Below are 25,000 nucleotides of genomic sequence, written 5' to 3'. Positions count from 1 at the left end.
TATATCCACCTTTTGACAATCGCTAAATAGTCTGGGCCTCGTATGGATTACTGTGTCTATAAACCGTTGACTTGTATGGAGCCATAATAGGGGCTTGTTGTTGTCTATGATGTCATGCTATATAAATCTGATGTGTATTTTAGTCTAGAGCTGCATTCAAAATTCTGCAGCCTTCAGAGCTGAACTCTCCTATCTTTTCCTGTTTTGTTGATAGGCGGGGGAAGCTTACAGATCCCACTGCAGTTTGCAAGCCCAACAAAGCTTATGTTTAGCAAAGCACTTGTTCAACCGAGAGCTATATCTGTCCAAAATCCTCTATGCGCATGCACGCTTAGCTCAGCCGAGCATGCATGTGTTCTCAACCGGGAAAGCTGAGGTACCAATAACCTTAGATAGCAAGTTGTATCTATTGGACGTGTTTTTTTTTTTTTTTTTGTTTTTTTTTACCATGCCTGATCGTTTTCTCCGACATCATCTGAAGAGTTCGGAGGACACCCAACACAACAGGTCGTTGACCAATTTGGCCAAAATTGTTTGGTCCGTCTTTAATCTAAATTGTATTGGAAGTTGTAGGTGTTAACAAGCCTGTTGGTAGCGCAAAAAGACTTGAACATCCCTGAATCAGCACCCAAATTGGTACATGGGGGCAACCGGACCTGGGCAGCGTTGACTTCTGTGTTGGCAATTCTCTCCCCGACATCTTGGTCTCCTGTGCAGTTTACTAGCCATCAATAGAACCTGTAGAAGCACACAAGGTGCAAAATGGCTGTCGTCCTTGGGGGGCCTGCACCCGACTCTTTCCTTCCCGCTATTTTACCTGCACGTTATATGGAATAAAAGCACTTTCTGGATCTTGGATGGTGTATGTCGTGGTTTTCTACTTTATGGACTTCTGTTTTGGATGTCTCCTCTCCTCGTCCACGTGCGCCCAATTCCATTTCTTCTAAAAGGAGGACTGAGGCTGTTCCAAGGTATTCGGTGTAAGGTATTGCACGGTTCAGTGCGGAACCGCTTCTGTTTGATTACATTTATGACATTAGCTTCATATAACATATGTTGGGTCACGATGCCATGATGTTGCGAAGGCCAAGTAATTGGCGGAGGCATCCATGATACTTTGCAAAGATTTGACGGTACAGAAGCGAACACTGCCCTGGTTTGGTGCTAAAGAGGACTGAACCATATTCCGAACCAGGAAAGCTTTTTAACCCATTTTTACAGTTTTTCAATACCAACCAGCAGAATTATGAATGCAGCTCTGGAGGTGTCGTAAGATAAGTAATGCAATACATGCTGTGAAATGATGTTCAAAGCTGAACTTTAAAGATGACTCATCCGTGCACTTGTGAGTGAGATGACACGATTTCTTTTTTTTGCGTCGTTCTACACTTCTTCTTCAAGGGATCATCGTTAACTGATATAAGCGAAACCGCTATAGATCCGGAGAATAGACGACTCTAATTACGGCAGTGTTTAAAGTTAAATGGGATTAGAGTGTTTGTTAATGATAGATTCGCTTTAAGCCGTCTAATCTCTCCTGAAGAAGGAGCACTTTTTTTTTTTTACTGGCGACATGCTTTCATAAGACCCGGTGATAGATTGCAGTAATTGCTGAAGAGCTTCTTTTCTCTAGATCTGAATGAAATCTGAGATTTAATAAGATATAATATGCAGTTTTAGAAGCGCTCAGCGCCGACGCGTTCCTGTGATCTTCAGGCTGCTCCAGGTACATCAATTTGTTCCAGTGCTCGTCCCTAATCTGCGCTTGGCTCGCAGCCGTTCTCGAGGCCGCGCTTTGACAGTTTTTGGGTTTGATGAGCCAATTTTCCACAGATTGTTTCCCCTAAAGATGTTGCTTTAAAGAAACTATGCGCCTGGAGCGTCTAATTTTTTTTTTCTTACATTTTTGCTTTAAGCTACAGATGGGAGGAAAGGGGTGAAGCAAGGATAAAAAAATAAAAAAATAAAAAAAAAATCCGGTTTTGGTACTGTAGGAACTTTTATGAAGAATGCTCCAAATTGTCAAAATGTAGATGGGTTTCCCAAGACATTACAAGGGTATTCCCACCTTTAAACATTTGATATACCCACAGGATTAGGCTCGTTTCACACATCCGGCATTTTGCCGGATCCAGCACACTCCAGTACAGTGCAATACAGTACAATGGCATCACGGCAACCTCCGGTCACATGCTGACATGTGACTGGAGCATGTGACCGGAGGTTGCCGCGATGCCATTGTACTGTATTACACTGTACTGAAGTGTGCCGGATCCGGCAAAATGCCGGATGTGTGAAACGGGCCTTAGCCATCAGGGGTGTAGCGTGAATTGCCAACACATTGGGCAAGGCAAGTATTGCTTCATGAGGGGCCCCCTGCAAAAGTAAGGATGCCACCCTTTGTGCCACCCCTGCAAAAATATAAGTCTTATTCCCTGAATCCTACGCAGTCAGGCACTTGATCGAAGGTGGTGGGGCCAAACACTGCCCACCAGGAACGGAATGATTTTGGTTGCAGGGATCACCACCGGGCCCGGGGTGCAGGGAGCCAGCCGGCCCCAGCCCCTGATTCTGCTGGATGTGCATCCGAGGCTGAATATTCAGCTGAAATTCATCGCGGTGCAGAGACCCCTCAGGTCTCTGTGCTGCAATACAGGCTGCCAGCCAAACAGAAGCCGGCAGCTTTCATCTGTATCCCAGTGACTGAGGGCGGCGCATGGCAATGACGTCATGCATTGCAATAGCACCGACACCAATGAAAGCTCCCAGCCACTGTGTGCTGGCTACACCGGAGGACGCTGTGCAACGTGGGAGCCAGGAATGATGAGTATAATGTTGTTTTTAACATTAGACAAAACAGAGACATATTTACCAGGAGTGGGACAGTATATACTAGGAGGGGCCCAGCAAGGGACCGTATACACGAGGAGGGGGACAATATACATCCAGAGGGCACCAGGATGGGGACATATACACCAGGATGAGGTTATATATACCAGGATGTGGGCTGCAATGGGGGAACATATATAAGGCTGGGAGTGTCGTAAGATAAGTAATGCAATACATGCTGTGAAATGATGTTCAAAGCTGGGACATATATGTCAGGATGGGAGACATATTTACGAGGAAGGAGCCCAGGATGGGGAACATTAGAACAGGGGACATTACTACATAATGTGGGAAAGGCAACTCTCATGTCTTTATAGGATTTTTCAAATTGTCCCTCCAGTGAGGAAGGAGACAAATTCTAGCGCCACCTATTGGAAGTAGCAATCCTAAATAGGATTTAGAATGCTAAATGTATACATAGGTATACATACATCTGACCAGCATAGCGAGGGGTGCCCAGGTCCAAATTTGGCACCATGGCCACTGCTCCCTACTCTGCCAAAGGATCCTGCTATCTCCTTGCCATGTTTACACCCAGACAGGAGTCTAGGGCATGTGCACTGGCCCGGATCTCTGGCAATCACAACGCCATTGCTACAGCACGCAACACTGAATTCTCCGGGGCTTACAGCAAGATAATGAGATAGGGTAAAGCAATGAAAGTTACTGATCCTGTAAGGGCTGCTCGAGCAATATTCCAGGGTACCATTAGTTTTGTACTAGAAAATCACTTGACAGATTCCATTCAAGTAATTTAAGATGCATCGAAAAAAGGGGTTCCTAAGCGTTTTTGTTGTCTAAAGCAAAAAATATAAATTACCCCGATCCCATCCACAAATTAAAAAGTGGAAAATGTATATCTATTAGAATTAATGACACTATTCTGGATCTGCCTGAGCTGTAGCCCATTCTTTTTTTTTTTCTACATTTCTGGAAAATTTGGTGGGTTTCCACAAACCCTGACCATAAATCACCAGTCATAGGTGGGATTTGAGCTGGAGCAAGAGCGAGACCAAAATATCCTAAAATTGCCATTAGTGTTGGTTACTATGCTTGCCTTTCGGATAAAGCACCCCTAACAGGGAAACAATGGAGTAGTATGTATAGGGGTAACGATCGAGTGTTCCAGAGGACCCAAAAGCAATTTAACGACCACCATTAATATTAGTAAATTCGCATTCTTTGCGGTTATAAGATCTTGGCACGGACGAACCATTTTCCATATAGGTTCCTGCAAATAAATTCAATAATAAAAAGGGAAATCTATCCTCCTCTTACGATACACACCTATCCCTTTTAAAACTTGAGTTACCGAGGTATTAAACTCGCTCAGTCCTGACCCCTTTTTTGTATGTGATTTCAACAAATTAAGAAACAGCTGTTGGAGATTTCTCTCATTGGCAGGAGAACAATATGTATCTGCTCATGTTATGATGATAAAATGGCGCTGGGGATTTGGGGAGGTAGGAGTTTCGAAAAATAGCTGAGGTCCAGCATTTAAGCGTAGCCAAGACTTCATAGCTTTTTCATGATTGCATTGCAATGTAATATTAATATAACACAGATCACTGGGCAGGCCAGACAAGAGCGGGATGAAAATGGATCTGCCTGGGATTAATCCGCTCCATGTATATACAAGTGCCTGTGAGGGGGGAGATAATCCAGATTAGCCAAATTTAGAGGGTGACTGTGTTATGTTAAGGACAAACCGCTTGGTATACATGGGGTTAAAAAAAAAAAAGCATATAGTAGAGTAATGGTCCACTAGGAGGCCATAGACTTGGCCAGCGTCTAGATAAGGCGGTGTAGACTTGGCAATGATAGAGCTTAGTATGTCACAGAATCCGGTATAGCGAAGCCTAGCGAGCTTGGTTTGCCAGAAGGCTCAATATAGAGATGGTCTGCAGATGTAGCAGAGCCCAGTGTTGTAGCAGAGCCCAGTGTTGTAGCAGAGCCCAGTGTTGTAGCAGAGCCCAGTGTTGTAGCAGAGCCCAGTGTTGTAGCAGAGCCCAGTGTTGTAGCAGAGCCCAGTGTTGTAGCAGAACCAGTTATGCCAGATGGGTCAATATAGAGATAATCACCCGAAGGGAACAACGTAGCAGAGCGCGGTGTATCAAGTTGTTAAAAACAAAGTCAAAAGATGTATATAAGTCAAGTGAACTGGATATGGAAAGTGGCTCAATGCTGATGTGTTCAGCACAATTGAGTTAGTGTCGCAAAGCCAAGCGATGTAGCAGAGTTCAGAATGTCAGGTGGCTCACTGTAGAGAGGAAAAGTGGTGTTGAAGGGGTCGTCCACTACTAATGTAACTGCTACTCATTCCTCTCGTTTGCCCTCATTACAATAAAAAAAGCTTATACTCCCATTCCAGCGGTGTTGTAACAACCTGGAACGGGAGTGCCATCCCATGAGCGCCACCCCCAATCATCGCTGCCATCCCTCTCCCCGCTTTCAGACATATCGGTAATTAACAGGGAAAGATCAGCCGCAGTTCTCTGACTAATTAGATGTCTGAATGCCGCAAGAGGGAAGGTGCAGTGATTGGGCTCAGCTCTCATGCGTAACAACGTCGGGAGACGGAAAGCTCGGTAATTGGGCTCAGCACTCTTACGAAACAACGTCAGGAGAGGGAAGGCGCAGTGATTGGGCTCAGCTCTCATACGAAACAACGTCAGGAGAGGGAAGGCGCGGTAATTGGGCTCATTGCTCGTAGATAATGTTGTCGGGAGAGCGAAGGTGCGGTGATTGGGCTCAGCACTCATACGGAACGACGTCGGGAGAGGGAAAGCTTGGTAATTGGACTCAGCACTTGTAGATAACGATGTTAGGAGAGGTTAGGCGCGGTGATTGGACATTGACGCTTATATGTAACGACATCGGGAGAGGGATGGCGCGGTGATTGGGCTCAGTGCTTGTACGTAACGATGTTGAGAGACGAAAGGCGTGGTGATTGGGCTCAGTTCTCTTTCGTAACGTCGTGTGAGCCTCCTAAAAACCGGAAGAAGGAAGGCAGTGGTAATTGGGCTCATGTCTGTGTGACGTAACATCCTCATGTGTCCCCCCTGGGAACGCATGTGCCAACATTACTGAAACCATGCCATCACAAGAGGAGGGCATAAGCATTTTTATTTTAATGGGGAATAAGAATGGGTTATCAAAGTAGTGGACAACCCCTTTAAGTAATGGCGAAAAGGCCAACTACTTGAATGCTCGGGCAACTGTATAATATTGTAAAATATTACATAGAGTAAAGACACAATCATTCCTTCCAAAAGTGTATTTAAATACATTTAGAATTTGATGGTACAATTTCTAGAGTCCATATAACCATTGTCAACAACGTCCGATTGTGTAGAGAAACATTCAGTGGTTTCTCCGAGTTGTTCATTTATACAGCCTCCTCAGAGGTCTCATCCTCTCCTTTTTTTTTTTTTTTTTTTTTTTTTTTTTTTTTTTGTTTTATATCTATATTTTATTTTTTGTAATAATTAACAATAAAATCCCAATTTTTATCTTCTGTTGTATCTGGAAGCTGGACCCTATATATATTTTTTTTTTTCTTGCAGTTATACAGCCACCACTAGTGGGCGCTTAGGAGCTGATTGCATACATATTGTGCAGTGATCTCATTAATGAAGCTGATTTGGAAGGAGACATTATTCAGTAATGAGGATATTTTTTTTCGGATAACTGGCTCCATCTAAGAAAAGCAAACAATTTGCAGGTTTTCATTAGCTACTGTGGAAACAGAATGGCACAATGACAATCATTGCACTTCCTGAAGACAATTGCTACAATACGACTTGGCTTTGATGTGGTGAACGTCACATTTTTGCAATCTGGGTTTGATGAGCGTCTCCATGTTTCAAATTGAAGAACTTCTGTTTGTGATTTCAGGCTGGGCTGCAGAGCGTCACTTCTTGCCGTATCGCTATTTGTGTTTTGCTCTGCCCTCTCCATGGCAATTTTTGTTCCACGCAATAGATGGGGTTGTAGTGCATTCCTCGACATACTCATTGAGTGGACCTTATACTGAATACTAACTATCATACCCGCTTACTTTACATGGGTTTAATGATCATGTGGTTACAATGTATGTTACTCGTTTCCTTTTTAACTATTGTTCACTAACCTCTAAATGGTTAAATGTTGGGGGTTATGATAGAGGGCTTTGGTATATAGTCACGGTAGGGCTATCCCTACTTTGGGATCCTTTGAGGGGATAACCCTAACCAACTGTCTTCCAAGCAGATTTGAGGTTGACATGATCCTTACAATAAAATGAAGGGTCATAGACACAGGACAATATTAGGGTTCCCTTCCAAGGTGTGCGTCCCAACACCAAGGATGTACACACCAAAGTGGCAGCCGTGGAGAGAGGGTGTAATGCCTGCCTGGATCCGCAGACTCAGATGGGATGTAATGGACAGACTAGAGGGAAACCACTTCACCAAGTAGGACCCCTAGAACCCTGAAACCCTTTAACCCCTATACAGGGATTTGCAATAACACAGGGCCCTGGAGATCACTACCTGTGGAAGGCAGCAGTCCGAGAGAGTAGTCGTCAGGCAGGGTCAAAGCAGGAATTGCAGAACAGGGACAGAATCGGTAGGCAAGGAAGTAATCAGAAAACAAGCAGAGGTCAAATCCGCATCGGGCAGCGAGGTACATAAACAGCAAGCAGGAGGGTAATCAGGAAACAAGCAGAAGTCAGAACACAGTTCTGATATTCTGGCTCCTGTTCTGTTTTATGATTCCTATCTCTGGCAGTGGTCAGCAGACAGGAGGTGAATTAAGAAGGCTGTGGTGTCTCATTGGTTGTAGCTGAATGATGGTAACTTCAGCTGGGAGACACACGCCTCCTATAGTCAGTCAGTGGTACTGCAGATCCCAAGGAAATCTAGCCCAGAGGATGAGCGGCCGACGTCGCTGGCATCGACTCCTCTCCCATCACCAGCACCATCCACGGCAGAAACACTGTGTCACCTGGCAATCGGAGTAGAAGTCGCTGAAGCAGACTCCGGTGGTGACATAATAGAGGGGTGGTATTTCTACTATGGGATCCATTGAGGGCATGACCTTGACCCTCTTCCAAGCAGAATTAGGATGATGATACCTTTTATCATGGAATAAAGGCTCGTAGGCACAAGCCAACATTGGGTTCCCCTTTCAAGGTAGCACGTACGTCAACGGTGTTGGCATACACAGAGAATCAGCTCCTGCCCTTGGAGAGAGGGGGTGGTATTGCTGCTTTGGTATCCAGTAGACTTCCAGGCAGATAACGTGACTCTAACCGTACAATAAATGCTTAAAGGCACAAGCCAAACTTGGAGTGCTCAGCCAAAGTGTGTATGTCAACCTCAAGAGGATACATTCCAGAGAGGGTCAATGCCCTGGGAAAAGGGGACCTACTTCAAATCTCTCTTCCCAATATAATGTGTAACTCCAGCGGAAGGTATCGGGGGGCACAGGGACCTCTAATCTCAGGCAATTAAAACTTGTAATAACATGGCAGACACAAGTCAAAAGTCAGGAACCACCCAGTGATCTATCGGGGCATGCTGGCAGTTGTAATTTCAAAACTAATGTTGAAGAACCAAGTAGACCATGGAGTTTCCCCCTCTGCCAACTTTTATGCAAAATATTTTGTTCAAAATGGCTGCCTGAATCTCGAAAGAAGATGTCCTATAACACCAATGTTGTAGGCAAAGAAGTTTCCCCCTCTGCCAACTTTATGCATACATTTTTGTTCAAAATGGCTGCCTTAATTTCAAAGGAAGATGTCAGATGAAAAGAAATCTACTCAGTCTTTTTTGAGGTGCAGTTACCTTGGAATCCAAAATCTGTAAGCCGAGGTAGCGACAACGGTTCATAATTTTTTCCACCACCACTCGTACGTTATATCTGTCTGCAGATTTTATACTGTGTGGATCAGAAGGCCCCTTCCGGTACTTTACTTCTTCTTTTTTTTTTTTTTTTCTTTTGAAGAGTATTACTGTCTTGATTTTTAATATGTGACTATAATAATTGTTTTCATGTCATTTGTAAAAAAAAAAAAAAAACCCAAAAAACGGACAGATCTGGGCCTGGATGATTTAGCTCTTTGAGTCTCAAGACAAACATGTGGTATTTGTATGTTCACGGCTTCACAGTAAATGAATTATACTGATGTTTACTTGCAGATGTTCTGGCTATGAATGTTTCGTTCCAGGAAGCACCTTTTCAATGCTGCCTTGTTTTTACCGAGCTCGATTTGAACAGTTCTAAGTTTTCTGATGGCTTCGTTGGACCTATTTTATGAACATCCAAAAACTTAAAAAAATTTTTTTGAAGCCCCAGTTATTATAGAAGCAAAAGTTTTATTGAAAACTTTTTTGATGTGTAAAAACAGATCAGAACTTGTACCGGGTTTTGTCTCAATGTCATCCCATTTTCTGTAGGACTAAGATCTATGGATGGCCTCCATGAAGGCACTTTTGATTTTAAACGTTTGATTTTTAAGACCTTCTGACCTCATTTTTTAACTGTGTAGTGTTGGATGGCGGTAACTTGGACTTGTAGGTGTTTGTGTAGCCACTATGGGGCATAGAAGTTGAGGTGGCCCACATAGGTGAAAGAATATTATGCTGTTTTCTGTAGACTTCATGGGGTTGTTGTCTACTGAACCTTTTAGAGCCCATTACAGTGGAGGATTTCTGTTATGCGGTGTTCAGGTCCACAATTGCGGGGGCAGTGGACTCTGTTCACATTACAGTCCGGCAGGCAACCTGAGGTCTCCTAGTTGCTCAGCCTCAGCCGGGCATTGGCTGAGTCTTAATTCCTGTGGTGTGGTCTGCGGCTATTGGAGACTCAGGTTGCTAATTCCTATTTAACGGTCTCCTCCCTATTTAAGGCTGGGGAATCTTTGATTGCTGTCGATAATAGCTTCAGTTTATGCTCCTGCGATTCCGGTCTTGATGGCGAACAGATTTGTGGTGACCTGTAGTTTGCAGTTTGTGTGGTGTTGACGTTTTCCCATTTTGTGTTTGCTTCCTTTCTTATACTTTTATTCCCTACAGTACACTTGTTGGCTCTCCTTTGTGTGCAAGTTTTGTTCCCTCCCCCCTTCCCGTTCATGTTTGTGGGGCTTGTTATGGTGTGTCCAGCCAGCCCCAAGGGTGAGGGAGAGGGGTAGTAAGAACAGGGCTTGGACAGGAGTTGGGGTCATTTTGTGGGCTCAGACCTGGCTACCATCAAGCCTACCTCTGAGATAAGGGACAGCACAAGGACCCCAGTCTTAGGGCCCGTATAGGTGTCCCTGTTTAGTCATTTTGTACCCTGTGATAATTTTCTAGGAGTCCAGTATGAATTGATGCCCATTTTTAAGTGAAGGACATCTGGTGGTGGGTATGAGTTTCTAATGGTGTTTCGAAGCCAAATGGCACCATCATAATTTTGTAATGGAGTCCACACATTTAGTGATATGCTTCTATATTTTTTTTTTTTTTTTTTTCGGGGGGGGGTGTCCTTTATGAAAGCAATTTCTCATCCCGGACCTATACATATGGGAACGTAAGACTTATGTAGGAATAAGGCAGCTGTTCTACACATTTCAATCTTGCAAAAAGTGGACAATGCCAAATCGGCCCAGTTGAAAACACTTGAGGAATCCACAGATGTCTCATTTCTTAGGGAAACGGTGCAGTGAAGCACATCGAGCAGCGTACTTGTCAGGCTGGAATACCTATCAGCAATTCTACCGAGGAAGACTTTTTTTCCAACTTTGACAGTATGCTACCGACCAAGATGTCAGCATGTGATTAGCACAAGTTTCTTTTACGTAAGGCTTGTAGAGTTTCCACCTCCATAGATTCATCCTAGGATCAAGGACTTGTGAAAGTTGCGTTGTATTCATGATTAGGAATGCCTTGAGCAGCTCAGATCAGTGAGGATGATAAAATAGCTTGTTTGGTTTGTTGGGTTTTCTTTTTAGAATTTCTTTGCCCACATTCTTTTCCGTCATTCACTTTCAGTTCTGGTAAATACAAAGCAAGTTACTTCAAAGTTTGGTAAATTCATTAGCAAATGACCTTTACTCTAGCAACTGCTGTTTACGGGAACGTGTCAGACATAGGAACTACTGTTTGATCGGAAAGGCATGTTTTAGGAATTCCAAAATTTTACATGGGTTTTCGGTGATGTAGCAGCAATCGGAATGGTGAGTTTACTTTCCAGTAGGCCGCCATGGTTTTGCATGTTGCATCTTCTTCATCTGTTGAATCCATACAGCAAAAAACCATAATAGATTAAACCTTCTCCAAAGAACCACCTCTTCCAGATGATCACCGCTTCCTTTGACCATCCCTCTAAAAACCATCTTAAAGACATCTCAAAGAGGTTTTAGTGGTCAGGTCTTTGGGTTTTCAAATTATAGTCTAAGCTCACATCGTGATTTGGATTCAAATATTTGATTAATATTATTTCTGTCTTCTGTTTTAGTCTTCATTCCAGTAGGCTGCCATGTTTTTCCATGTTGCATCTTCATCTGTTGAATCCATACAGCAAAAAAACCATAATAGATTAAACCTTCTCCAAAGAACCACCTCTTCCAGATGATCACCACTTCCTTTGACCATCTCTCTAAAGACCATCTTAAAGACATCTCAAAAAGGTTTTACTGGTCAAGTATTTGAGCTTAGACTATAATTTGAAAACCCAAAGACTTGACCAGTAAAACCGTTTCGAGAGGTCTTTAAGATGGTCTTTAGAGGGATGGTTAAAGGAAGCGGTAATCATCTGGAAGAGGTGGTTCTTTGGCGAAGGTTTAATCTATTATGGTTTTTTGCTGTATGGATTCAACAGATGAAGAAGATGCAACATGGAAAAACATGGCGGCCTACTGGAATGAAGACTAAAACAGAATCCAAATCACGATCTTTTAACTTGGACTATAATTTGAAAACCCAAAGATCGTGATTTGGATTCAAATCTTTGATTAATATTATTTGTCTTCTGTTTTAGTCTTCATTCCAGTAGGCCACCATGTTTTCCATGTTGCATATTTTTCATCTGTTGAATCCATAAAGCAAAAAATCATAATTGATTAAACCTTCTCCAAAGAGCCACCTCTTCAAGGTGATCACACCTTCCTTTAACCATCCCTCTACAGACCATCTTAAAGACGTCTCGAAGAGGTTTTACTGGTCAGGCCTTTGGGTTTTCATATTATAGTCTTATAGTCTAAGCTCAAAGATCGTGATTTGGATTCAAATATTTGATTAATATTATTTGTCTTCTTTTTTAATCTTCAATCCAGTAGGCCACCATGTTTTTGCATGTTGCATCTCCATCTGTTGAATCCATACAGCAAAAAACCATAATAGACTAAACTTTCTCCAAAGAGCCACCTCTTCCAGATCACTGCTTCCTTTGACGATCCCTCTAAAGACCATCTTAAAGACCTCTCGAAGAGGTTTTACTGGTTGGGTTTTTGGGTTTTCAATATAAGCTCAATGCCCGTGATTTGGATTCAAGTCTTTGATTAATATCATTCCTGTCTTCTTCTGTCTTCTTCTCAATCATCGATGACTTTTCTATCTTTTTGGTAATTCTTTTTTTTTTTTTTTGTCTTCAACTGTTTTGCGCTAATCGTCTTCTCTTTTGACTTTTGTGTCTGGAGATTGTCTAAACTCAAGGCATTCTGGTTGGTTTTGAATTTGATTTATTTTTTTCTGTTTTGTTTCAATCTTCTCATTAGCATGTTGGGGTTTTTTTTGGTTTTTTTTTTGAACCATCCATCTTGGTTTTGGTCATTCTTTCCTCTTTAAATCTTACTAGCAAATTGTCTTCTTGAATGATTATTTGTGGGTCTTGGACCTTTTGTATAAGGAGAGAATAAAGTTCCTAAAGCACACCAATCACCAGGATTTTCCTATATACCTTAAAACCAGTGCTATACTGGCACTATCGGGCTGATTCTATACATATCTTTAGTGGTCAGCTAGATGTAAAGGTTTTGGAACACAAGCAAGTAAAGTTTGTTAAATCAGCAGCTTGTTGAGTGACATCAGCTGCTGATAGCTGGGGGGTATTCATAGTTATCTCCTCCCCTTGTTACTTATGCTAATTCTATTATACAATAGTTTTACTTTGTGATTTAAAAGGACCTGTGCTGCTGTCATACCCATGTGACCAAAAGGGGTGAGGCCTCAGCCAACAGAAAAATGTTGCTTCCTGGTATCGGCTATGTTGACTGAGGCCCCACCCCTTCTGGTCACATGGGTATGACAGCAACAAAGGTTGCGCTTTAAAGTGGTTTTCTCATAAGTGGTCTCCATCCACTATTATGCAGCGGTAACGCAACTGATTTGGTGTTGGGAATTGGACCCTTAACCATCGGTTGCATTTGGAAAGAACATATCTCTGCAAACATGAAGACTGATAGTGCCAGTATAGCACTGGCTTTAATATCAGGCTGATTCTATACGTACCTGTAGTGGTCAGCTCGGATGTTTAGGTTTTGAAATCCAAGAAAGTAAAGTTTATAAATTTAGCTGCTTGTTGAGTGACAGCAGCTGAGGATCAGATATCTGGGAGGGTATTTATAGTTATCCCAACAGGTCCTGCTAGGTCGTTTGTATAATACTTATGCTAATTCTAACAGGGGGAGGGGATAACTATGAATACCTCCCAGATATTATCTGATCCTCAGCTGCTGTCACTCAACAAGCAGCTAACTTAATAAACTTTACTTGCTTGTGTTTCAAAACCTATACATCCGAGCTGACCACTAAAGGTATGTATAGACTCAGCCTGATGGTGCCAGTATAGCGCTGGCTTTAGGTTATATACGAAAATCCTGGTGATTGGTTCCCTTTTTAAATTTTCAAAGATCAGCCATATTTTCATCAATTTCCATAAACCGTATCTTAATCACTTTGATAACATCATTAGTAATTCATCGGCTTTTTCTTCATCTGGGTCGAATGAAGCACAGTTCATTGGATGTTGAAGGCTTTAGATTATGTTCATCCCTGGAAATTAGGAAATTACTTGATTTTTCCATCCATGGAGGATCATTGTTCATCTTTATTATGGACTTTGGAAATTTTTGCTCTTAACTAGTCCTAGAAGAGAAAAAGCGAGAATTGGATATATTATGATTTGAAAAAGGACGTAGGGGAATTATTTTTAGATTTCTTGATCCTTTCTGAACTTGTATAATGGTTATATTGGACATAACTCAATTTTTTGAGGAAGGGGGAACTAGATGGACCTAGGCCTTTGTTCAGCCGATGAAACTTTTTAGGAATGTATGGATTTTTAGGAAAATGTTCTTGCTGTTTTTGTATTGTTTGTATTGTAGTGTTTTGTAACACCGGCTGATTCTGTAAGTTCACGTTCTTCAGTCTGCACAATCCCATTGTATATAATGATGTGGACAGACCGGTGTGACCGTGGCGGGGGTGAATGCTGATCAGTCTGAGGTCCTGCACACAACTCCGACCTCTTTGTAGACTCTTGCCGAAAGGCAATTCATAAAGTATAATCATATTTCATGCCGCATCATTTGGCGATTCGGCTGCTGGATGTTTAATCTGTGAGGACCACCTGGGGTCTTTTTTTTGCTTTTTGTATATTTTTTTTTTTTTAATAAAACCTCACAGCATGTTGACCGTGTCCATTTGGTGGGAGTCTTGATGAAAGTAGAAACTCAGGAGACAACGCTCCTAAATGTCTCGTTAATTCTCGTTTTTTTTTTTCTTTTTTATATAATTCAAAGTCAGAGATCAATTTTGTGATCTGGGAAAAAGTTGTATGCATTAGAATATTTCTACTGATTGTGAGTTACAGCTTGTGTAATAGTTCAAAGCTGCATTCAAAGTTCTGAAGGCTTCGGAGCTGAAATCTTCCTTAGGCCTCCAACACACATCCGTGCCGCCGGTACGTGTTTGGCAGTTTTTTCACGTACCGGCGGCACGGAGACACGTGGACCTATGTTTTCACTATTGTATGGACACACCAGTATTTTGGAACGGAACGTGTGTCCGTTCCGTACTTACGTGTGTCCGTGATTTTTGCACGCTGACATGTCCACGTATTCTCCTGCAGCACGGGTGTCACACGTCCCACATCCCGCACCCGTACCACACGGATGTAGTGTGGCTGCGGTTCCGTGTGACACGCGCCGGAGAACACGTGTCATTAATTTTAAAATAAAAAAACAAAATACTCACCTCCACCAGCCCTGCAGATTCTACCGCTGTTCCTGCCGGCCGCCGCTCGTTATGAGCGTGTAAAGGAGGTGGGCATGCTGTCCCGGCCGCTGATCTCCGCCCGTCTGCTCGGCCGGCAGCCGCGTCAGCGGGGAGTGGGCGAGGTTGGAGCCGAAGATCAGGACCCTGGACAGCAGCGCGGACCACGTGAGTAAGTAAATTACCTGTTCTCCGTGTGTTATCGTGGATAGCACACGGAGAACACACGTGGACCGCACGTACCCGAGACACGTACTTACCTCACGCAACACGCAGGGAAAATACGTGTCTCGCGGCACGTGCGTGTTTTTAACGGATGTGTGTTTCAGGCCTCAATTCTGTGCTCTTTGGAATCAGATGTAGAAGAATCTACCTCTTCACCATGCCTCAATGGAGCTCAGCTAAGCTTATTAAGGACATGTCATTGAGAGGCTGGACAACGGTTATTACTGGCAGAACTGTGATTGCGGCTCTGGAATATAAATAGGGCTGGGCCCCAGTACAAGATGGATATTGTAATATCTATTTTCAAGTCCGGTTATGCCTGTTTTCTAGATTTAGTGTTATTGAAACTACTCTAAGACAGTCAAGAGATTTTTCTGTGCTTTTCTCATTTTGAATGTTAAGCTAGCAATGCAACAGACTGCTAAGTCCCATACACGGGTGATCAGCGTGGTTGTGTCATGGGTGACAGTCCTGTGGTGTCCGGCAATAGAAGGTTAAAGCGTTTGACTGCGAAAGATGCTCCCTGACTTACAATTATTCCTGCTGTTATTATTCAGTGTACTGGGTATCCCCTCTGCTGGATCTTCATTTTTTTTTCCCCTTTAGGACCCTGCAGAGCTCCTCTTTCCTTCAATTGCTAATAATCTATATTTCCCCTTGGGTTTACATACACTCATTCTTCCTGGACATGTGCTGGTGATATTTAGCTCCTTCACAAGCTCTGGATGCAAGCACTCATCTGCAGGATCATTGCTGCTCTTTGCTGACCTTCTTCCTGAGGCATCTGGAGATAAGCAGTTCATGTGCTTTGCCCAAGTGTGTGCTTCCTGTATCTTCTAATGGGGTTGACGAAGTGCTCATTCCACCTATTCCCTATCTAGGGCCCAGCTCTTGAGTCAGGTATCCAACTCTGCGCATAGGTGCGTAACTTATCTAGGGTGGTGAGGGACCTCAAGGGCCAGCGGTAGGTTTGGTCAGGGGGTCACCATCTCCCCCCTTCCCTAGACGCAGGCTTTCCCTTCCCTTTTGCCGTTCGCTTGGTACCCCCCTATATCTAGCGTGTATCTAGCGTGACAGGTTGATCGTTCATGTGTTTAAACAGAGAGATATGGGAAAGTCGCTGCCAGAGATGGCTAATATCCTCTTAAAATGAAAGAATCTGGTGTTTAAAGCCCAGCTGCCTAATCCTTCTCACCGGATATTGGGGCAGAGTTGGGTGGCCCCCAATCGCATCAACTAGACAACCGGTCTTATTAGTGGATCAAGCCCACCATACACAATAGATGGCTATCTCTCACAAATGTTCCATACAGGAACGCTAAATAAGGCTGAATACTCCTGTGTTCTCTATGAAAAAGACTCTTCCAAATCCTTGTAGAAGCAGCTTATGCCCCAGAAAATAAAAAGATCGGCTGTTGGAGATTCGACTAGCCAGAATCCTTTTCTTCCTTAACCTCAATTATTGGGTACAGTCGGGAAGCCTCCACACAACGGTTGGACGATCCTGATGAGAGCTGGTTCAGACAATCTTGGTCTCATATATCTGGGGGCCTATAGGAAGAATGCATTGGTGGACAAACTGACACACTCAGAAGGTCTTAATAGGATTTGGACTCCTTTTGACATGATTCACATATTTGTAGCTTCTATTGACAAATTATGATTCCCATTGATCACTAGGTCTACCTATAGGTTGTTGATGGTCCAGGCCCCCAGATCTTGATCACCAGGTCCACCTATAGGTTGTTGATGCCTGGACCGGGTCCCCAGATCATGATCACAAGGTCCATCAGTATGTTGTTGATGGACCGGGTCCCAGATCTTGATCACCAGGTCCACTTATAGGTTGTTGATGGACCAGGCCCCCAGATCTTGATCACCAGGTCCACGTATAGGTTGTTCATGGACTAGGCCCCCAGATCTTGATCACCAGGTCCACCTATAGGTTGTTGATGGACCAGGCCCCCAGATCTTGTTTACCAATGTAATTTTTTTTAACATGTCTTATATGTAATATTATAGAATGGATAGACCTTTTCCCGTAGTAGCGGTAAATATTGGCACCAGTTGACCCTGACAATTATCAGAAATGTGTGAAGGCACTAAAGAGTCACAGCACATGGTGTGACCCCTTCACAAAAAAACTAACATCTCAATGATCCATTGAGGTCTAGGACACACTTTTTGTTTTGTTGCACACTGCCAAGACATTCCCCCAAACTTACAGCAGTAAATCCGATTTTGGATTATATGTGTTTATTCCGTCTACAGAAAACTCTGGATAATTACCAAGCAAATTCAGTGTAATCAGTCCTCTGCGGCTGCACGCTCCGACGGCAGGAAAATGCTCTGCGCCTGTACTGCCAGCAGACTAGTCCGAGAAACCAACCGCCATAATGACAATTTCCTCCGAGCCCACAAAGTTCTGTTTTCACAAAATAAAGCCAGATTCCAGTTTAATATCCGCAGGGCTGGAGCAGGTCATTTAATGTATGTTACACAGCATTACTTTTTGGAGAGCGCTAATGGAAAAGATGTTTTTTAGTTTTGTAAAAAAATAAGGACTTTTCTTTCACCGTCGGGGGGCCATTAAATTCAGAGAAATGCATGAACTCAGCCAGACTTTCAGTATCCGTAAATACATCTGTAAAAGTTTCCATAGACTGGAAGAGCCTACAAATATTACAGGCTTTTATAAAAGACGAGTGCGAGGTTTCGCATGATGAGATGGAGCCGAAAGAACGAATGGAGGCCAAGAGTTGTAGCCGGGAGCAAAGATCAAGACTCTGTCCCTCCCGCTGTCTCTGTGCCCCATCCTGGCACCAGGGTAATTTTTTGTGGTTTATTTGGCAGCCATATTTGTAAAAGTGACTACAAGAAGTGCAGCTAAATTTGTTCTCAACTTTTAACCAATCCGTTTTCTTGTTTTGACTACAATACTTTACTTTCGGTCGTACTTTTATATTGGGAAATCCTAGTGACCGCTTCCCTTTAATGTCTTCTGCTGCCTAGTACTTGTGCCAACTTAAAAGCTATCATTATGTAGGAGGTGGGCGAGCTACGTCCACTACTACGTAGAAGTGTTATTGTATTATAAATGTATATAGGCGTGTAATGTATTTAATGTCGGATGTAGCAGAGCTGGATGGGCGTGGCGTTCGGTGCCCTGTAGCCACCGCAAGTATCAGAAGTTTTATGAGACGTAATGTATTTGATTATATGCATCTGTAGCGCCCCTGAAGCCATCAGGGAGCTACAAGGTACTGCATCCCTCACGAGGATGCAGGGCCTACCCCTTAGGGCCCCAGAAGACCAGTGCCGGTAACACCAAACACTCACTCCAGGTAATCCCAGGTTTTCCCAACATTCCCCCATAGAATGGTTCAGGGCCAGGTTCGGACCGATGGATGGCCACCTAGAGGTGGAGCCAGTCCAGGCACTAATTGACCCTGGGCGCGACACATGTTTTAGAATACAGTAAATGTGTAATGTAAGATGCTGGCCCCTTGTGCTGTGTCAGACGGGAGACCTCAGGCGTATGGTAGATAAAGGGTTAAGGATAAGTTAGATATAGTATTAATGATATAGGGTTATAGATAGTATGTTTTAGTGTAGTGTAACTAGGGACCAAGTGTGCAGGAGTGGGGTGTCAATGAGTTTGCAACTGTTCCTGCTCTATCCTACCAAATAGCCAGTTGGTAACCAGGAAGATGGAGATAAGGAGGGAGGAGTGAGAAGGATCAGGAAAGAGTCAGGGAAGCTGCAGAGGTCCAAGTGTGTGGACAGGGCCAGACGTGAGGGCCTGCCTAGGACAGGAAGAAACCTCCCATGTGTCAAGACCTAATCCTACAGGCGGGCTGTAGAGCATCCTGAGATCGGTGGGACCTCAGAGTATAGAGACCGCCGGTGGGACCTTGAACTGGTCAGGAGCTGCTAAGTCATTCGAAAGGCCCAAGTGAGACACTGTAGAAGCTAGGAAAGATTACGGGGGAAGGAAGCACGTATTGGACTCTGCTGGAGGATAGTAACCCAGAGCATGTGCTGGCAAGGTAAAAATCCCCCACCCACCCCCAGAGAGCAGCGACAGCGTGAGCGGCCCTGTGGGTCTGAAGTACGAGAGACTTAGTGACCTCCAATAAACTGGTTCCTGAACAGTTCTACAAGAGACTGATGGGTCAATTGTGTTGCCCTTCCAGTCTACAACGAGGACCAGCAGGGAAGATGGAGGTAACACCGGATGTAAGTGCCGCACATCCAACAGGAGCATCACACGGACATACACATTGAATGAAGCAGGGAAGCCAGTGGCCCTCGGCCGGGATAGGGCTCTCCACTTCAATTACAGGAGGAGCCCGCCTTATGTTACCTTTTGAGACCAATTAATGCCATTCGCTTCCTCAATATGTACGGTAAAGGGTCAACATCAACATGATTGATAACTTGCTGTTAAGTTCGAGGTCTGCCTGCAATGACCTAACTTGATCCTGAGAACGAGGCCATAAAATGTCCTGTTAGAATGGAGCAGTGCATGTGTGATATCACCGGAGATAGTCAAGCGATGTACTCTGCTACCTTGGGCAGTCACTGATCTTTATGTACTCTCCTATCCCCAGGCAGGAAAAGGTCCCTGTACAAGAATATATGGACCCTTTACAGCCCCAAAGCTCATAAACATGCAAAATTGCACCTGCTTTGAAGGTAGAAATGGGTCCCTTACCTCTTGGACCACTGCGTGGCCACACAAGTTGCACCAATGATATGTCCGCAGCTACGCCTACCTCTGGCAGTCCTGGACCCCAAGGAATTTGGCTGCCTCCGGCAGTCCCAACTTTCGATGTACTCGGCAATCTCTGGCAGTCCTAGATCCCCATGTTATACACCATCTCCAGCAGTCTTGGATTCCAATGTACTTTACTATCTCCGGTAGTTAAAGATCCCCATGTACTCTGGTATCTCTGGCAGTCCCAGATCCCCATGTACTCTGGTATCTCTGGCAGTCCCCGATCCCCATGTACTCTGGTATCTCTGGCAGTCCCCGATCCCCATGTACTCTGGTATCTCCGGCAGTCCCCGATCCCCATGTACTCTGGTATCTCCGGCAGTCCCCGATCCCCATGTACTCTGGTATCTCCGGCAGTCCCCGATCCCCATGTACTCTGGTATCTCCGGCAGTCCCCGATCCCCATGTACTCTGGTATCTCCGGCAGTCCCCGATCCCCATGTACTCTGGTATCTCCGGCAGTCCCCGATCCCCATGTACTCTGGTATCTCCGGCAGTCCCCGATCCCCATGTACTCTGGTATCTCCGGCAGTCCCCGATCCCCATGTACTCTGGTATCTCCGGCAGCCCCCGATCCCCATGTACTCTGGTATCTCCGGCAGCCCCAGATCCCCATGTACTCTGGTATCTCCGGCAGCCCCAGATCCCCATGTACTCTGGTATCTCCGGCAGTCCCCGATCCCCATGCACTCTGGTGTATATGTACGCACGCACGCACGCACGCACGCACGCACGCACGCACGCACGCACGCACGCACGCACGCACACACACACACACACACACACACACACACACACACACACACACACACACACACATATTGCATAGATAATTGATGGATATAGTTAAGCAAAAATTTGTCAAAAGTCCTCAGCAGCTGGAATGGTGCTATTTCGGCGGTATGCTTTTAAGATTCGCCTCTCTCATGGGATATGGGATATCTTTTTCCCATGGACGTTTAAAAAAAAAAAAAAAAAAACAAAAAAAAAAAAACTTCTTCTAAAAATGTTCGATTACCATTTTTAGGTTTTTTTTTTTTTTTTTTTTTCAGCCTCAAAAGGGTTAAGCTCATTCTCCACAGCCAAATCGTACCTTGAGACACATAAGAGCACTTTCTGCCCCATTAAATAAGGAAGAGGTAAAATTTCTGGTCATGCCTTAAAGAGTTTTCAGATCACTTTCCGTTTCATTACACACATGTAATTAATCACGTCGAGCAGATCTGTCTTATTATTGAGAAGCATTTCTCTGAGGCTTCAGATAATCTGCACATTAAGACACATAGAACATTAAGGACGCCAAAACCGTTTAGCGCAGTTAAAGGGTTAGTTTAGCTTTTTTTTCTTTTCCATAAAGTTGACTATGATTTTTTTTTTTTTTTTAATTTGCCTTTTGGATTTGTCCAATGAAGAGAAGTTATCGACTATCCCCGGATCGTTAGAATGGAGCAGCAGTGCGCATGCGCGACCACCACTAAGGTCAAGCATGCGCACTGCACTCTAATTGAACGACCCTGCGATGCGGATCACAGCAGTTGGACCGCCACCGATCTATCAGACATCAGCTATCCTAGAGGATAACTTGCATTCACTGAAAGGGCAGCATCGCGGTTCTAGACCTCATACTTGTCATAGATCTATCCATGTTGCTCAAGATGGCACAGGCCCATGTGATTTACTCAATGACTGCTTCCCTGGTTGTGTCCTATTCCGCACTTGTGCTTAAAGCACCTCTCCAGTGTTATTTTTTCCATAGCTGGAGTGGTGTTTTTAATCTAAGGTCCCTGCTCTTGGTAATATACTCACCATCCGGCATCGTCACCTTTTTTTTGGCATTCTTCCGGTTCCATGGTGCCATCTTGTGATCATAACTTCTGACTGGTCAGAAATCACAGTTACGTCATGAGCTCTCGATACAAGTCTAGAAGAACCATAACGAGGCTCTCATAGACTTGTATTAAGTTGCACCCTCCATGAAACACTGGCGCTGCCAGCAGGTCACACATCGCCGAAATGAAAAAGCCGTAGACTGGGCAGGGGATTTCAATTTAAAGCACCACTCTTGCGGTGAAATTAAAAAAAAAAAAAAAACTAAACACTGTAGTGGTGCTTTTAAGCTTTCAGCGAATGCACAGGAACAGGCAGCAGAATCTACAATATCAATACATGCGCTGACAAGGAGCAAGAAAAAGCTGGGAAAGGGTAAATAGGATTGCACACTGAGGGTTACCGGTTGATATTCAGACCCTTAGACACTGTGTGTGCTGTGTACAAGGGGCTGCTGATAAGTCTTTGGCTTTACCCAGAAAGAAACGAGATAGGATGATGAAACTTATAATTTATTCCACATACTCTCCACTGATGACAACACACTTCTTACATTGGTATTCCAAGTTCTGTAAGCCTAGCAAAAAGAAGGATTTTGGTTGTGCTTCAAACCAGGCATCTGTAGCAGCCATGGCATCAGAAATGGTGTGAAATTTGGTCCCTTGAGGTGTTTCCTCAGGTTTGGAAACAGATGATGGTCGGAGGGAGCTAGATCTAGTGAATAAGGTGGGTGGTCAACCAGCTGGAAGCCCAGCTCTGCCAGTTTTGCCGTGGTCGCTTGTGCAGTGTGAGCGAAGGCATTGTCTTGCATAAACAAGTTTCCTTTGGACAGCTTGTCGCGCCTTTCTGTCTTCAGAGCTGCCTTCAATTGGTCCAAAAGTTCAATGTAATACCTTGCATTGATGGTGGAACCCTTTTGAAGATAGTCCACTAGCAGCACACCCTCCTTATCCCAGAACACAGATGTCATCACCTTAGTGGCTGATTTTTGCACCCTGAACTTCTTTAGACGAGGAGAACCACTGTGCCTCCACTCTTTTGACTGCTCCTTGTTTTCAGGGTCATACAAATAAATCCAAGTCTCATCCATAGTGACCGGTCGATCCAAGTTCTTATCAGTCTGGAAACGCTGACAAATGGAGCGGGAAGTTTTCACTCGCATGCTTCTCTGATCTGTTGTCAGACATTTGAGGATCCACTTTGCAGATCGCTCCCTTATGTCCAAATGTTCATGGATAATGACACAAACACGTTCATGGAAATCCCCATGATGTCTGCTATTGCTTTAGCTGAAATTGGTGGATTCTCCAGAATGAGGTTGTGCACAGCATCGACGATCTCCAGAACAACAACCGCTCTCGGGTGTCCAAGACGTTCCTCATCATTGATGCTGAAGTGGCCCGTTTTACAGTTCTTAACTGTGGAATATGAAAGGCATTGATCCCCCAATGTCTGCGACATATCACCATGAATATCCTTCTCGGATTTTCCTTGCAGAAACAAGAATTTTATCCCTTCTCTGCTCTCAGTTGCTGTGAATATCGCATTAGACTCCGTGCGTAGAACACTGTTGCCATAAGCAACAAACATAACATTTTGAAAACCTATATGACACGTAAGGTTCATGTGATGTCACATTTGTTACCATAGAAATAAAAAATCACAAAGCTAAAGATTTATCAGCAGTCCCTCATATATGGTCTGTGCCATTTACGGACCTTTTTAGGCTCTAGAATTGTTTTTTGGAGGGGAGGGGAGGGATGTCCTTATACAATCTGTCCAAGCTTTGGCTAATTCTCCTGTCGTGTACATAGTAATCTTGAAAGTAACAATTTTTTTTTTTTTTTTTACTTTTAAATAAATATTTTTTTCACATAAGCAGCTAACTGAAAGGACTAATCTGAAACAGATGTCCGATGTATCACACCATAAATCTTTAGGAAGAGATTACGGCAGGCAGTCGCATACATATACCCACACACACACTTTTTTAATAACATTCACATCTCTCGGTCATGACTTTGGTATGTTTTTGTGTATAAGGCACTGGGTTAACCACTTATTGGAGGAGCTCTGACTCCTAGTAAACATTTTGGACCAAACCTTTGTGGCTCAATAGGAAACTGCTGTTATTTAGGTCATTATTGGGTAACCTTTATGAGCCAATCATGTTGTTCAGTCCTGGTCAATAACCAAAATGGGCACAAAGGCACAAAATTGAGGACCAGGCGTCTGGATTACACTTTTGAGGATTTTTTTTTTTTTTTTTTACCTAAATGCATGTATTTAGGGCTATAAATCATTTTTGCAATTGGGTTTCATTAAAAAATTTGCATCATTTTGCATTTTTTTTTTTTAATTTTAGATAATATATATTATAATATATTAATATTTATTATATATATATATATCTCCATATTATATATATATATATATATATATATATATATATATATATATATCTCAATATTATATCTCAATATATATTATATATATATATATATATATATATATATATATATATATATATATATCTCAATATTATATATCTCAATATTATATATATATATATATCTCAATATTATATATATATATATATATATATATATATCTCAATATTATATATATATATATATATATATATCTCAATATTATATATATTTTATGTATATATTAATATTATTAATATAATTGAAGACTGCAGAATGAGGCAACTGAGAATCGGTCATTCTGACAGTCTGAGGGGAGGGTTTAATTCTTTTCTGTCTTTCTGAGGCTTCTTCCTGCTGATTTACATCCACTGACCACATCAAAGTTGAATGTGCTGGGAAACAAAGTCTTTAAAGGCAAACGCTGCAAAGTTTTGAATGAAACCCAATTGCAAAAATTAAGTGAAAAATAAATAAATAAAAAAATAGTCCCCCCAAAGATGGATAAGCGTTGAGTATCATATACCTTTTTTAAATGAGCCTTGAGGACCCTATATATATTAATGGTGGCTAAACCCTCAATTTTGATGGTAACCTCTTATCTTTTGTCTCTCGGT

At 43.2% G+C, this 25,000-nt stretch overlaps 1 protein-coding gene across 1 annotated transcript in view; it reads left to right on the top strand.

The window, feature by feature from the left end:
* PDZRN3 (PDZ domain containing ring finger 3) overlaps positions 1-25,000 on the top strand; it is a 326,421-nt gene that overhangs the window by 52,500 nt on the left and 248,921 nt on the right.

This window comes from Anomaloglossus baeobatrachus, chromosome 8 (genome assembly GCF_048569485.1).
Source record: "Anomaloglossus baeobatrachus isolate aAnoBae1 chromosome 8, aAnoBae1.hap1, whole genome shotgun sequence".
Lineage (NCBI taxonomy): Eukaryota > Metazoa > Chordata > Amphibia > Anura > Aromobatidae > Anomaloglossus > Anomaloglossus baeobatrachus.
This window is presented reverse-complemented; position numbering and strand designations above follow the sequence as displayed.